General features: G+C 45.7%; 1 protein-coding gene and 1 long non-coding RNA gene across 2 annotated transcripts in view; one reads left to right on the top strand and one right to left on the bottom strand.

Annotated features, from left to right (window-relative positions):
- The window catches only part of nudt14 (nudix (nucleoside diphosphate linked moiety X)-type motif 14), a 34,540-nt gene that overhangs the window by 18,650 nt on the left and 2,739 nt on the right, over positions 1-13,151 (bottom strand). The gene's annotated exons all lie outside the window — the stretch shown is intronic.
- On the top strand, positions 11,334-12,722 carry LOC125299489. The gene is made up of 2 exons (XR_007194374.1): positions 11,334-11,880; positions 12,367-12,722. It is a non-coding gene; the product is annotated as an uncharacterized LOC125299489 (long non-coding RNA).

Genomic DNA, 13,151 nt, shown 5'->3' with positions numbered 1-13,151 from the left:
TTTTATTTCAGTTAGCCTATTAGCTGGTTTGATTTGCATTGAGCTCAACGAGCATTTAACAATAAAATCATGCCAATCTCTAGTTGGTTGGATATTTCCTCATTTTTTACTTAAGGCATTAAGATCAATTTCCAAAAAAAGGATTTCATATTCCTCTTTTTAGTCAACTTTAGCAGAGGTGCCAATAATGGGGCAGTCGTGGCCTACTGGTTAGTGCTTCGGACTTGTAACCCGAGGGTGGCCGGTTCGAACCCTGACCAGTAGGCACGGCTGAAGTGCCCTTGAGCAAGGCACCTAACCCCTCACTGCTCCCCGAGCGCCGCTGTTGTTACAGGCAGCTGACTGCGCCGGGATTAGTGTGTGCTTCACCTCACTGTGTGTTCACTGTGTGCTGAGTGTGTTTCACTAATTCACGGATTGGGATAAATGCAGAGACCAAATTTCCCTCACGGGATCAAAAGAGTATATATACTTATACTTAATTCTGGAGGGTACTGTAAATCCAAAAGAAATCCATTTCCCGCCAGAGAATTAATTTAAAAAAATAAAAAAATAAAAAAAAAATAAAAAAAAAATAAACAAACAAACAAACAAACAAACTTTCAGATGACTTAATCTTCTGGGTTTTTTTTTTTCTTCCACAGGCAACTTCAGGGGCAAGCAAATTACTTTTTGTTCAGATGGGCCCTCAGTTATTTCTGAGGCGTTATGAAAAAGCAGAAATGCAGAAATAATAATCCTGTCTTTACCCCAAAGCAGCCAGCACAATACCACACAAGCACTTTCCTGACTAAGAGGTGCATCCATGCCACATTAATTCACATCTAGCATGTCTAGTGTAAACACTACCAAAAGTCATCATTACAAATTAAGATTCATCTTAAAACTGACACTTACTCTAATGCTAAACTAGGTGTCTGGCACTTAGGCAACAGACACGGATGGCTGTGCTGGTCGCAACCCTTCCCAGAAAACATCTTCAAATCTCGCAGCTGGCATTCGAAAAATGCACCTTATCCTCATGCTCCGTCGAGCCTGGCGTCACCTGAACAGGCCTGGGCCGCTAGCTGGATCGGTTAATGAGAAACAGGGCTCGAGCTAATGGCAAACGCGCATGATTAACTGGGAGGCGCAAGTGCTAAAACGAGCGAGGATGGAAGTGTCCACGCATAACGGGCCATATCACTCTCGCAGGCAGCGGTGGGTGGCAGGTCAAGCGTGGTCGGCACGGGGCCAGCAGGGTCATGTTTGCTGTAGGCCACGCCGCCACCTGGACTAATGGCCCGGATCGCTTTGGCTCGAAAGTGAGGCCGTTTTGGAGGGAGGGTGAGGGTTTTGGAGGGAACGGGGGAGGTAAAAATAGGAGTTCCTTTCTTGTGTTGAGTGCTCAGGGTGCAAGCTACATTTCCTTCTAACGCTATGTGCAAGTGATCAGCAAAAATCTGCATTACTTTACAAGGTGTACTGTGTACTTTACTTTACAAGGTGTACTGTGTACTATCCAGCAATACACATAATATGAACAAAACACACTGCCTTGGCAACACTGTGTGTTTCTCTGTGTGTGTGTGTGTGTGTGTGTGTGAATATGAGAGAGGCTTGTGCTGTATTAAAATGTTTCTTAGCTTAAATATCACCCTGCTCACCCCGACTGTGTAATACTGCGTTAAAACCAAATGGCCTCGATCCAGGCAAGCAGTGCAGTGTACAGCATGCATTAGCCCTACAGGAAGTTTGAACAGTCTGGTATGAGCAGGGTTGTAGTGGAGGCTAAAGGCAAGTGAACGCCCTTCATCCACCTCTGAAATTTCAGAAATAGGAGTTTATCCACCTCTCAAAAGAATTTATTCACCAATTGCAACTTTTAACATTCAAAAATCACACTATTATCCACATTCACAATATGTACACTCATCAACACTCAAGGAACCATTTAAAAGCACCGATATTGTTATAAACATTGCACAGTAACATCCACCATCGTCAAAAATGCTCTGAATGCCTTTTTTATGAGTATGAGCAAAGGGTAGCAAAGGTGATGAAAATATCACCTGCTGGGGCACATACGGGGGGGGGTGGCAGGGAATGTGCCCATATCATCACTTCATAGTCATAGGAGCATATTTGTGTAGGTGTTAAAAAAAAAAATATTCTCTAAATGGGATCAGCGAAAAGTGGATAACAAGTCACCATGCCTTAACAAGCATGTACTTGAGAGCATAGTTGTGGAGGTGGTGGTAGACATGTTTATTCATAAGGGCCCACACTCATAACTTACACAGACACTTTCAGAGAAGACAGTCTGCATGGAAGTCGATCGCAGGGCTCATAAAATCTCAACTACTACAATACAAGTGTTTTGCTTTGACATTCAATCCCCACAATGAACAAACAAGTACCAAGGGGGGGGATGTTGTTAATACACAAGTCGGCCACTCTGAGTCCAGGCCTGAGATATGTTTTGCAGAGACCCTGACTGAATCAGATTAGGGAGAGACAAGATAATCTGAAAGAGCCAGCGCAGCGCAAATTGTGCGTTCTTTCCCAGAACCACCCAGGGAGAGGCTGACGAAAACTTGCAGTAAGGTGACACACGTGGCCACCGTCAGAGGAGATGTTGTGGGAAGTGAAAAGACTGAATGTGATGGCAGACCCCCTGAGAGAGGAGAACAGTAGAGGGAAACAAAGACCAATTCCTTCGTGAATTAAAAGCAGTCTCTCTTGAGTAATTCTGCATCGATCGGTCTCCAAAACGCCATTATCAGACCTTTACATGGCCTTTATCAGTAATCAATTGTTTTATTAAAGAAAATGCAATCATAAACGTTTCAGAAAATTGCAATGCAAAGAGAAAGGTGAAAAGAGCAAGCAATCGATCGGATTTCTGGGATACATGCAGAACCAATCACACGACTGCAAACATGAGTCTCTGTGTGAAGCTGGAAAATAAAATAGACTAACATTCAGTACTGTGAGTGTTGTGATATTTTGCCATTTATGGTGCTGCATTTCATCAGAGACCACAAAACAAACTTTAATCTTTAAATTATTACTATGCAAAATGTACATTGACCAAGTCACTACAATAATAAATAACTTTCTTTATTACTGTTAGTATTTTTCAAAACGTTTCAAATTTGGTGTATTCCTAAGGGCTTAAGTTGGGGAATTAAAAAAGTAAAAAGCGGGCGATTTCACGGAAGTCTTGTCCTCCTACCTCAGTACAAAGGACCAGCCTGGACAAGCACAGGCTTCTTTGGAGTGTTCACGTCGAAAGCGCTTTCGCTTCCATCTTGGCCTTTTTTAGGAAGTTTGGAGAAGTAACTGGAGAAGAAAAGCTCCATTTGTGTGCTTTGCTCCGCTTGGACAACGCTCAAGGACACATGAGTGTGGATCAAAGCCCCGGGCTCAGCAGACACCGTGTTTCAGGGAATGACGGATTCCCCACACCTCAGTGAAATAGTTCCAGCTAACTTGCAGCAAAAAAAGAAGCGCTAATCAATGACTACACTATAGGGTCTCGAATAAAAGCTGGATGCTGACAGGCAAGAATACGGCGTGACAAACCACACAACGCCCAAGGCTTTCAACCTCCGAAGCCGACACTGCTTCAGTAAAATGACTCCTATATGCCTTCATCTCAGACACGGGATCCTCCACCATCACTCTGTCACCTAACTCCCCACTGAAGCGAGCTATGACTCACCCAAGGAGTGGAGTCACACCTATGCATGGAGTGAAGCTCAGCCTTAGCCATTAAAGGAGCTGAGAGAGTGCCTACATCCATGCTGTTGCTGTTGTTATTGCCCCTTTTATCAGGCCACTAAGTGGTATTTCAAGTATGTGTTGTGTAGTGACAAACCTGGGTAAGTTGTCTCACAGTAACTGGTAAACCTCCTAAAAGAGCTCTTTGGCTTTGTTTTTTATAGGTAAATGAAGCCATATAGGGCTCTTCTATTACGATATTTACCTCTGCCTTGGGTTTAACTTACCCAGGTTTGTCACTAAACCTACTTGAAATACACCCCTGGTTGCTCCCAGATGGTAAGGGACCACCCCCCCCCGTGTCCTGTCCCGTCCCGTCCCCCTGTCCCATTATCAGAGCTACTCAGTGGGTCAGGAGAGTAGTAAAACGAAAGCCCTGAGGGGACTCTGATACGTGGATTACAATACAGATTACAGGGCACACAAAGTACAAGACCTTCAAACACAAGACCTTCAAAACTAATGTGGTCCCCTGGTCCCCTCAGCGTGGCACAAAGGCCCAGGATAGTGAATGAGAATGGGGGGTGGGTGGGTGTGTGTGTGTGTGTGTGTGTGTGTGGGTCATTGGAGAGGGAGCAGTAGGGAGTCCCGTGTTCTTTCGGGGGTGCTTTAAGTCTAATTACCGGTGTCCCCGGAGTTTATAATGCAGTGACCCCGGCAGCTGCTGAGAATTCAATTTGCCGTTGTTGTTTGGCCGTTGACAATTGAGGCCGGACCTCTTAATTCCCGCCATGTGCTCCTGGACTTGCAGGGATTTAGTTCGTTCGGCACTGCGCCTTTCCCACTAGGCAATGATTTTATTCATCTCTATTCATGCCGACTGTGTGTGTGTGTGTGTGAGAGAGAGCGAGCAAGAGAGATGGTGTGCATAGGGAAACACTGGAGGTTGTCATGACAATACAAATGAGGGCATGCAAAGTCTCACTGCATGAAAGAAAACATCAATCAGTCAACACTGAAGAAAAACCAAACATACACAAGTACAACACGTTAAGTACTGACTCTTAAAGAGGTTATTGTACTAACAGTCAGTAACAAATCACTCAGAAAAGGCCGGTAAGAAGGAGCTCAGCTACAAAGTACATGTTGCAGACATAGAGAGTACTAATAAGAAACACTTTGCTTTAGTATCCAAATGTGCCCATAAAAAAACAAGCACATTTCTGTGTTAGGCCTACCTTTCAGAGAATCAACAGACTAGCAAAGGCTTTGTAACCGGCCGAGTAGGAGCACAAAACAAGGCTAATTAAGGAGAGACCAACCATTAGAGTCTAAGCTATGATGAATGGGTTTGAGTGAGAGACACTGACAGACTTAAGGAGAAATCCTAAGAGATGCAGGCTCATTCTGCTTGAAAAGCCATCGCAGGCCTTTCAGTGTTTTGATCTGGTACCCCACTGGGCAGGACAGGGGGCGAGAGAGAGAGAGAGAGAGAGAGAGAGAGAGAGAGAGAGAGAGAGAGAGAGAGAGAGAGAAAGAGAGAGAGAGGAGAGAGAGGGATGGAGAGGATAGAAGGAGTTCAACCTCTTTGTCTCCATCTGCTGTCTTTGCAAACTCCCACCCCCTACTAGGATAACAACCCCCCAATCCAACACACATACATAAACAGAGAGAGAGAGGAGAGAGAGAGCGAGAGAGAGAGAGAGAGAGAGAGAGAGAGAGAGAGAGAGAGAGAGAGAGAGAGAGAGAGAGAGAGAGAAAGAAACACACACTCCTCCATCTACTCAGGCATGGGGTGACCTACCTTCCCAAAGTTACCCCCAGTCACAACCCCCATTCTCCCTCTACCCCCTCTTCTCAACCCTCCAATCCCACCTAACACATACCCACCCACACACTCCTCTTAACCTCTACTTCACAGGAGTGGGGTGGTCTACCTTCCCTAAGTTACCCCCAGTCACAACCCACCCATCTCTTTTATCCTCCCTCTACTGCCCCCTTCTAGTGGGGAACTAATGTGATCTGCAGGCGAGCAGAACACAACTGCCCCTGGGGCTTGGGCTACACACACTGCTGCTGCTGGGAGAGTCACCGTCCACTGGGCCCCACGTGGCACCGCAGTCAGGTCCCCTGAGCCTGCAGCCCGGGCCCCTTACACAGCTGGCTAGGCTGATGGATGGCCCAGCTCAAACTTGTCAATTTCCCATGTCTCCAGGGCGGCATCATGTATCCAAGCAAGAGGCAGAGGAGGTGGGGGTCTCTGCCAACCGCTGCCAATAACAAAGCTGTTCTATTTTTAGCATTCAAACTTTGTGAGTCTTTGTTTCATCCCACCCCCCCCTTTCTTTCTTGGTGCAACGTGACACCCGAACAGCAAAACTGTGAATCAGAAATGGCGAGTCTGTTCCTTTACAAGTGAAGGACGGCACACTGTACATTAAGGCTAGTAATTTATGACTGAGAGAGTGATTTACGAGTGCTTTTTAAGGCACCCCCCACCCACCCACCCACCCACACACACACACACACACACACACACACACACACACACACACACATTACATTGTTTCCTTTGAAACAATCCACAATCTAGCAGGGAAATGATACACAGGAACAGAAATACAATGGCCCTCAATGGCCACCAAGCTAAACTGTGCCTTTCCCAACCCGCCACCCAACGTGAATAAAGTCATGGCACCACTCTATAGTGGGAAAGTCATTCTTTGGGTCCCCTGTCGCCATCGCTGGAGACCAACGGCCCCACTTGTGTAAGAGGGAGCAAAGGAAAAGAAAAGGTCACATGTAAACAGGGCAAGGCCATTTTCCAAAGAGTTTTATCTCATCCTCTGCATCTTTGCCAGTGTGAGGATAACAGTAAGGTTTTTAAAAAAGCACACCCTATGCTCAGGTCTGGGAGAGAGTTCTCTATGTGTTCTAAATTGGAAATACTGCTCCCTACATAATGCTAGAGTTTACTTTCTCTCTGAAAACTCAACCCGATGGATCTTTGTTAGGCTCAAATCACTGACAAACACAGATCTAAATACATTTCCCTTATTCATTTAGCAGACTGTGTAGTGCTACTATCCAAAGTGACTTTCAGCACAGATATACATTCTTGTCAGTCTCCTGAGTGTTCTCCCTAGAATACAAGCCCATGATCTTTTCTTTTTAGTATATTTTTTGGGCTTTTTACCTTTATTATGATAGGACAGTAAAGAGACTGACAGGAAGTGAGTGGAAGAGAGAGATGGGGTGGGATCGGGAGATGACCCAGGGGCAGACTCCAATCCAGGTCCCCCTGTGGGCACTTAAAGCTTGGACCCGAAAGTGTTATGGGTGCTGTAGCCAGTTGCGCCACAGCGATCCTGATCTTGATGCTAGCGTTAGCACCTTCCTCTAGACATAACAGCATGCCATCCACCCACCCACAGAAGAAGAAAAAGGACATTTACTCTCCGTAACCCATGAGCCACTCCACTGCACTCACTCACAAGGACAAAATTAGAAGGTCTCCAAAATCAGTTGTCAGGGGCAGACAGCCCAACACCAGGAAAGGTCAAAGGGTAACGCTGACCACACTTACTACCTGTCCATCAGGCAGCCCTGACCAATAGCATGATGCTCGTACAGACAGCACTCATCTATAATGCAGTGAGTGCTCACTCACTTCACAGATGTGAAGTGGTCAGAAAACAGGCCGGCCGAGTTGAGCTGAGATGGACCTTTATCATTTAACCTACATTTACATTCAGTCATTTGATGATGGATGCTTCTATCTAAAGTGACTTGTGAGAAGTAAGTTGACCTGCAGAGTGACATGGTCGATAAGAATGACATGGTCGATCAGAATGAAGATTGCCTTTATTTGTTCCTTATTTGGTTTCCAGCTACTGTGGGTGATGCTGCTGCTGCTCTGGTCATGTCGAGCCATCAGGAGTCATCTTATCAAAAGGCCTCTCCGCACAGCTGTCCTCCTCCACTCCTTGTTTTTAGAGGCAGAGTGGAGATAGCTGTTCATGGGGGGATTCACACACCTTTGTTGTCCCTCATTAAGGACCTAATGCATTCATCACCCCCCCCCCGCACACACACACATCTGTCTTGCCCAAATCCCATTTCCTGTGGCTATTCAGCATGCCCAGCGACCTGAGGCTGAGGGGGGAGTGAGAGGGCCGCCACACGTTTCCCATGGCCTCCTCACCCCTCGGCTCTCCTCCGCCATTGTCGACTCATCTGTGCTTCACCGCCCCGGTGCGCGCCAGTTGTCCGCCATCCAAAACCCCAACCTACTAACCAACTGACGCCGACCCCTGTTTTAATCCGCCGCCCCTCCCCCCAGAAAAGAAACAAAAAAAAAACAAAAAAAACATTCCCCCCACTCAAACTCATCCCTCCTCTCTCCACTTGCCACATCACCTCCCCCGCTGGCCACCCCAAAAGCCCGGCCTAACACATCTCCCCTTTGATTGTCCAGCCTGACCGACCCTCCCCCTGACCGCCCCGCTCAATTTCACCTCCACCGCTTCTTTGGTGACAAATCTGTACGTTTGCTAAGACGCATTTGTCTGGGATTTCTCCTTGTGAAAGACGGCGAAGTGCGGTTCACCCATGGTGCCGATCAGCTGTATAGTTTTGAACACACAGCAAATGTTAAAGAGTCCCCATCACAAGGCACCAAGTTGTGTAATTTGAGCAGTATTGCGAATGCGATCCTACAACAACTGAAGCCGTGTAGTCTGCACTACGCGCTATTAAGAGCAGTAGCCATTCGGGCAGCTGGAGTTCTCTCCCTTTCCCTCTGCCTCTCTCAGGCCCTGTTGCTTCAGCTGCCTTGTGGCTCACGGGACTCCAGCCGCTTGGAGCGCTGCTCGGCACGAGAGTCACTATGGGAGGCAGGAACAGGGTGGAATCTCATTATCAGGAGAAGGGGCTAATTAAATAGGGCCTAATCCACAGAGATGGTGGTGAGGTGTGTGTGAATGTGTGTGTGTGTGTGTGTGTGTGTGTGTGTGATTGAGAGAGTGTGCATTTGTATGAGCATCTGTCTATGCTAGTGTGCATAAATAAAAATTACAAGTTTACTGAGGATGTAAAACGGCCGCTTAAGAAATGGGCTCAAACATCTTAAAACGCTCAAGTTGAATCTGGGGCATCTTTCAGACAGCAGCTACCGTCAAGAATGAGAACCAAATGGGGGGCGGGGAGATTTTAACAAGAAACACACAAGCCCTTCAGTTTCCTTTCCACATGGAAGCTACCTGAGAAAATTTCTAAGAATGCTAATGTTACCTTCTGTGATTCTAAACCAATTTTGTCATATTCAGCTGATTACTCCTCACAGTCCTCTACTCTAGCTGTCTTCTATGGGTAAACAAAAATGGTGTTGACATGGCATACAGTAATTCTGCTCTATTAGTGAAAAACAAGCCATAGTGGCTGGGACTGAGCCATAAAGCAATTCCATAAACACATGTTGGTTCAAAGGCACCAATGATTAAATATGAACTTTTCCTAAGAATTGTGGACTTAACCACAAGGTCATGCTTCCTGTACCAACAGGATCATAAGTCAAGTCAATTCAAGACACTTTTATTAATAAAAGAAGGATAGCACAGTCTAGCACATATTAGGTTCCTATTTACCTCGAACAGAATCACTGACGTCCAAACACACACCACCTGGAAACAAAAGCATCTGCTTGGCAGTGCCTCCCACTGCGACGGAATGTAAAAACCCTTCTGCCCATCTCGCTTTCTCTCTCTCTGTGGATGCTTGGCACGGGTGCCAACACAGCAGATTACCAGCGCGCAAGAAGTGAGAATAACACAGACAGGTCAGAGAAGGACAGAGAGAGGCTGTGTGTCCAGGTAGGGATTCACAGGGCCCAGACTCTGTGCGTGTGTGTGTGTGTGTGTGTGTGTGTGTGCACAGAGGGGGGCACAGGTGGCGAAGAAACGGGGTGGGTAGCCGAACAAAGCCTCTCTCTCCTGGAGACTCCAGCAGGGACGAGTGGGTGGCTGAGTGACTCACTGATGCGGATGCTACATGCCGCTGCTGCTGCGGCTGCAAAAATCATCCTCCCCTAGAGAATTCAGAGGACCAGCCACTCTCTCCATCTCACTAGAGGACAACACACACACCACACACACACACACACACACACACACACACACACACACAGCGGTAGCAGCAGCAGCCCATGGCACACTCCATAGTTGAGCATGACAAGGACAGCAGCCTCCATTACATATTATGAAACAGAAGTTTTTTTTTCTTTTTTCATTAATCTTAAAGGGATTTGTAAGTAAATGTAGGTCCAGATTCTGGGATAATTAAGGGGTTGACCACTAGATGGGCTTCTACATTACGTAACTCTGATATAAAAAGGAAGGGAGGAACAGGGTTCCCATTCAAGTCAAATGTAAAATTCCATGATTTTTCCCTGACAAAAAATCTGAATTTCCATGACTTACTATATAGGTAATAAATAGTAATACATAGTATGAACACAGTTGGGCTACTCAAACAAGCAAAGCTAATAAGCAGATATACACCAATTCTGTGTGGAAATATATGTTGTATCAATGTATTTTGGTAAGTAAATTTTAAACTGCTACGACAAAATTCCCAAATAATCCATGACTTTGCCCCAAAAATGATGAAATTTCCTGACTTTCCATGTCTGGAATTAACCTGACTCTCGCCAGATGAATTTCGTTCTGCCTAGCTCCACTCATCCATCTGGGGTCGCTCCATTGGAGAGGTGTTTCAGAAGGCTGGGCCTTATCAAAAATCCTTGCATAGGATTTTATAAGCCACTTTCATCTTTATTGACGTGCTACTTCAACCACTCACATCGAAGCCAGCCTGTGACGCTGATGACGCTTGCTTCCTCCATGCGAGCCGCAAAACAGTCTCACAGTCGCTTCTCCGCTACGTCACATCTACTGTATGAAACTCCCGCCCTGCGTCCTGATGGGCTCTACCATAAAATCTCGTGCCGAAATCACTTCCAATGGAAGCAATCCCAGATGAATGTGAGTGGAGCTAGGCGGAATGAAATTCATCTGGCGAGAGTCAGGTAGAGGAAGTTTCCAAATTGCAGGCACCCTAATATGTATGGCCAAATGTCCCTTGATCATCTTAAATAGGCCTAAATGAATATGAACATAAAAGCATATTGTGAGGATCTTTAACCCAGTACACTAATACAGTAAATACAGTGCCCCCCACCTCCCCCAACAACCCCCATGCATTTTTTTGCACCTTATCATGAACTACCATAGTCATATATACCATTTTAAAGCTGAGAATCTCAAGAATCGATATATGTAAAGCTTTCCATGAATTAACATATATTTTGTGTGTAAAATATAAGTTTATCCTGATATATAACATATCAAATGCCCCCCTCCACCACCCCCCAAAGTTGCTGCGTTGATACTTTGTCACTTGTCTGTATGGCCGTACCAATAAGTTAGCCCAGCCTGCTTGGTCTTGAAATTTTCGTAAGAATCCACAGATGTGAAATATTTAGATTGTTTTATTGCCAATATATTGAGCCAGCTCAAACAAAACAGATACATAAGGAAAGAAGCAAAGTGAAAAGTTATTTTCCGCGGAAATCCAGGTATTTCGGTTTGACTTCCATTATTGTCGCTGGATTCACGGTACTCTTCTGATTCCATCGATACCAATTACATGTCTGTAGGACCAATGACAGTCGAGATAGATGCCATCAAAGCCAATGAGTCACGTAAGCGATGAATCTGACAACCAGTCTTTGAATGGCCATAGCGCTGCGTCTGAACGAGCCAATAAGATGGGACCTAGATGTCCGTGTAGCCTAGAGCTTTCTTTAGACACGTGACACATCGTCACATTCTACTTCCTTGCCGGCTAAACTCAATGCGCAATGGTCATGCGTAACCAGTCGCCGAAGCAGTGGTTTGGAAGTTTGTTACTAAACAAGCAAGAGGCATTTTTTTGAAGGTTTTTGTTCGTGAAACATACCAAAGAGACAAAAAAAGACGACACATGTCGAAGAACCCGAGGACATTGATGACCTGGAGGACATTGATGAAGGAGAAGAAAGCAATTTCTCGACTGAATGGAGTGCGACTCCGAGGAGGAGCAGAACTTTTTAGCTGGGAAGGACCCTGATTTTGAGCTGTGAGTAGACTACTTATATCCATATACAGTTACAGATACAGTTTAGTTTGCTTTTGTAATGTTTAGTGCATAGTTTTTCATTTAGCTGAACATAATGTGTGTGTGTGTGTGTGAGAGAGAGTGAGTGATTTGTTTTTCTCCTGTAACAGTACATGGACATGGGTTCTGTTTTTTGTCCTAAACAATTTTGTTCAGTTATTTTTAGACAGTTCTAGTGTGTGCATAAACATGTCTGTGGATCTTCAGTGTGCATAGGGGAGGGTGACACCCTTAGATAGTGTGACCTGGGGGAGGTGTGAACAGTGTTCTGGTACCTGGGGGGGAGGGGAGTTAGGTGAGAATGCAGTGTGGGTTTGTGTGTGTGTGTAAAAGAGAGTGCAGGGGTGACACACATTTATATAATTTGTATAAGTTGTTGGGAAGGGTTTTCATATACTTTAGTGGGTCTGAGTCTAACTTCCACCTGTACAATTGTTTCGGTGACAGCGATGAAGACTGGGCCCCGCCAAGCAAAAAAAACAAGAGCTGAGGATCCTGTGTCTGAGGAAGAGGAGCCGGTGGCCGAGATCAGTGGGACAAGAAGAGGAAAGGGTGCTGCAAGAAGCAGGGAGAGAGGCAGAGGAAGAGGGAGAGGCCAAGGCAGGGGAAGAGGGTGCTCCCACAGCAGACAGGAGAGCGGAGACGCAGAACCATGGCTTAGGACGGACATCCAGGACACCATACCACCACAGCCCACGTTTCGCCCTATGAGGACTCCTGGCCCCCAGCGTATCTCTGCACAGTACACAATATTAGAACTATTTTTACCTTTGTTTCATTTTATAATACAAATGTTCACTGCATTACCTTGTTTGTCCTTTTTTTCATGGAAATCTCAAAGGCGTAGGAGCAAAAGTAAGAGTTTCAGGTCAGATAATGCTTCTCTGGATTCATGGCACAGCCACTGCAAAGCACTCCAGGTACAAGCAACATGACACAGAGTGTAACCTTTCATTTGACACCAAGATCTTGGTTCTACATAAAGGGGTTCTTGTATAGGAAGTTTTTTTGTCAGTATGTGTTTTGGGTAACCAAAGGTCCTTTTGGAGTCTCCAAAGCAAAACGCATGTGTATGCCCACACAAATATGGGTCCCACACAGTCATACTTCATCCTATAGGGGTCTACTTTGAGATACAGATTCACAAGACCTGGTAGTGGGCCTCAGTGGTGTTTTCAAGACAATACAAGTGACCAAGAGGGCAGAATGTGGTCATTTCTAGAGATGTACAT

Source organism: Alosa alosa, chromosome 8, assembly GCF_017589495.1.
Source record: "Alosa alosa isolate M-15738 ecotype Scorff River chromosome 8, AALO_Geno_1.1, whole genome shotgun sequence".
Taxonomy (NCBI): domain Eukaryota; kingdom Metazoa; phylum Chordata; class Actinopteri; order Clupeiformes; family Clupeidae; genus Alosa; species Alosa alosa.
The sequence above is the reverse complement of the archived record's forward strand: the minus strand, read 5'-3'. Positions and strand labels throughout refer to the sequence as shown.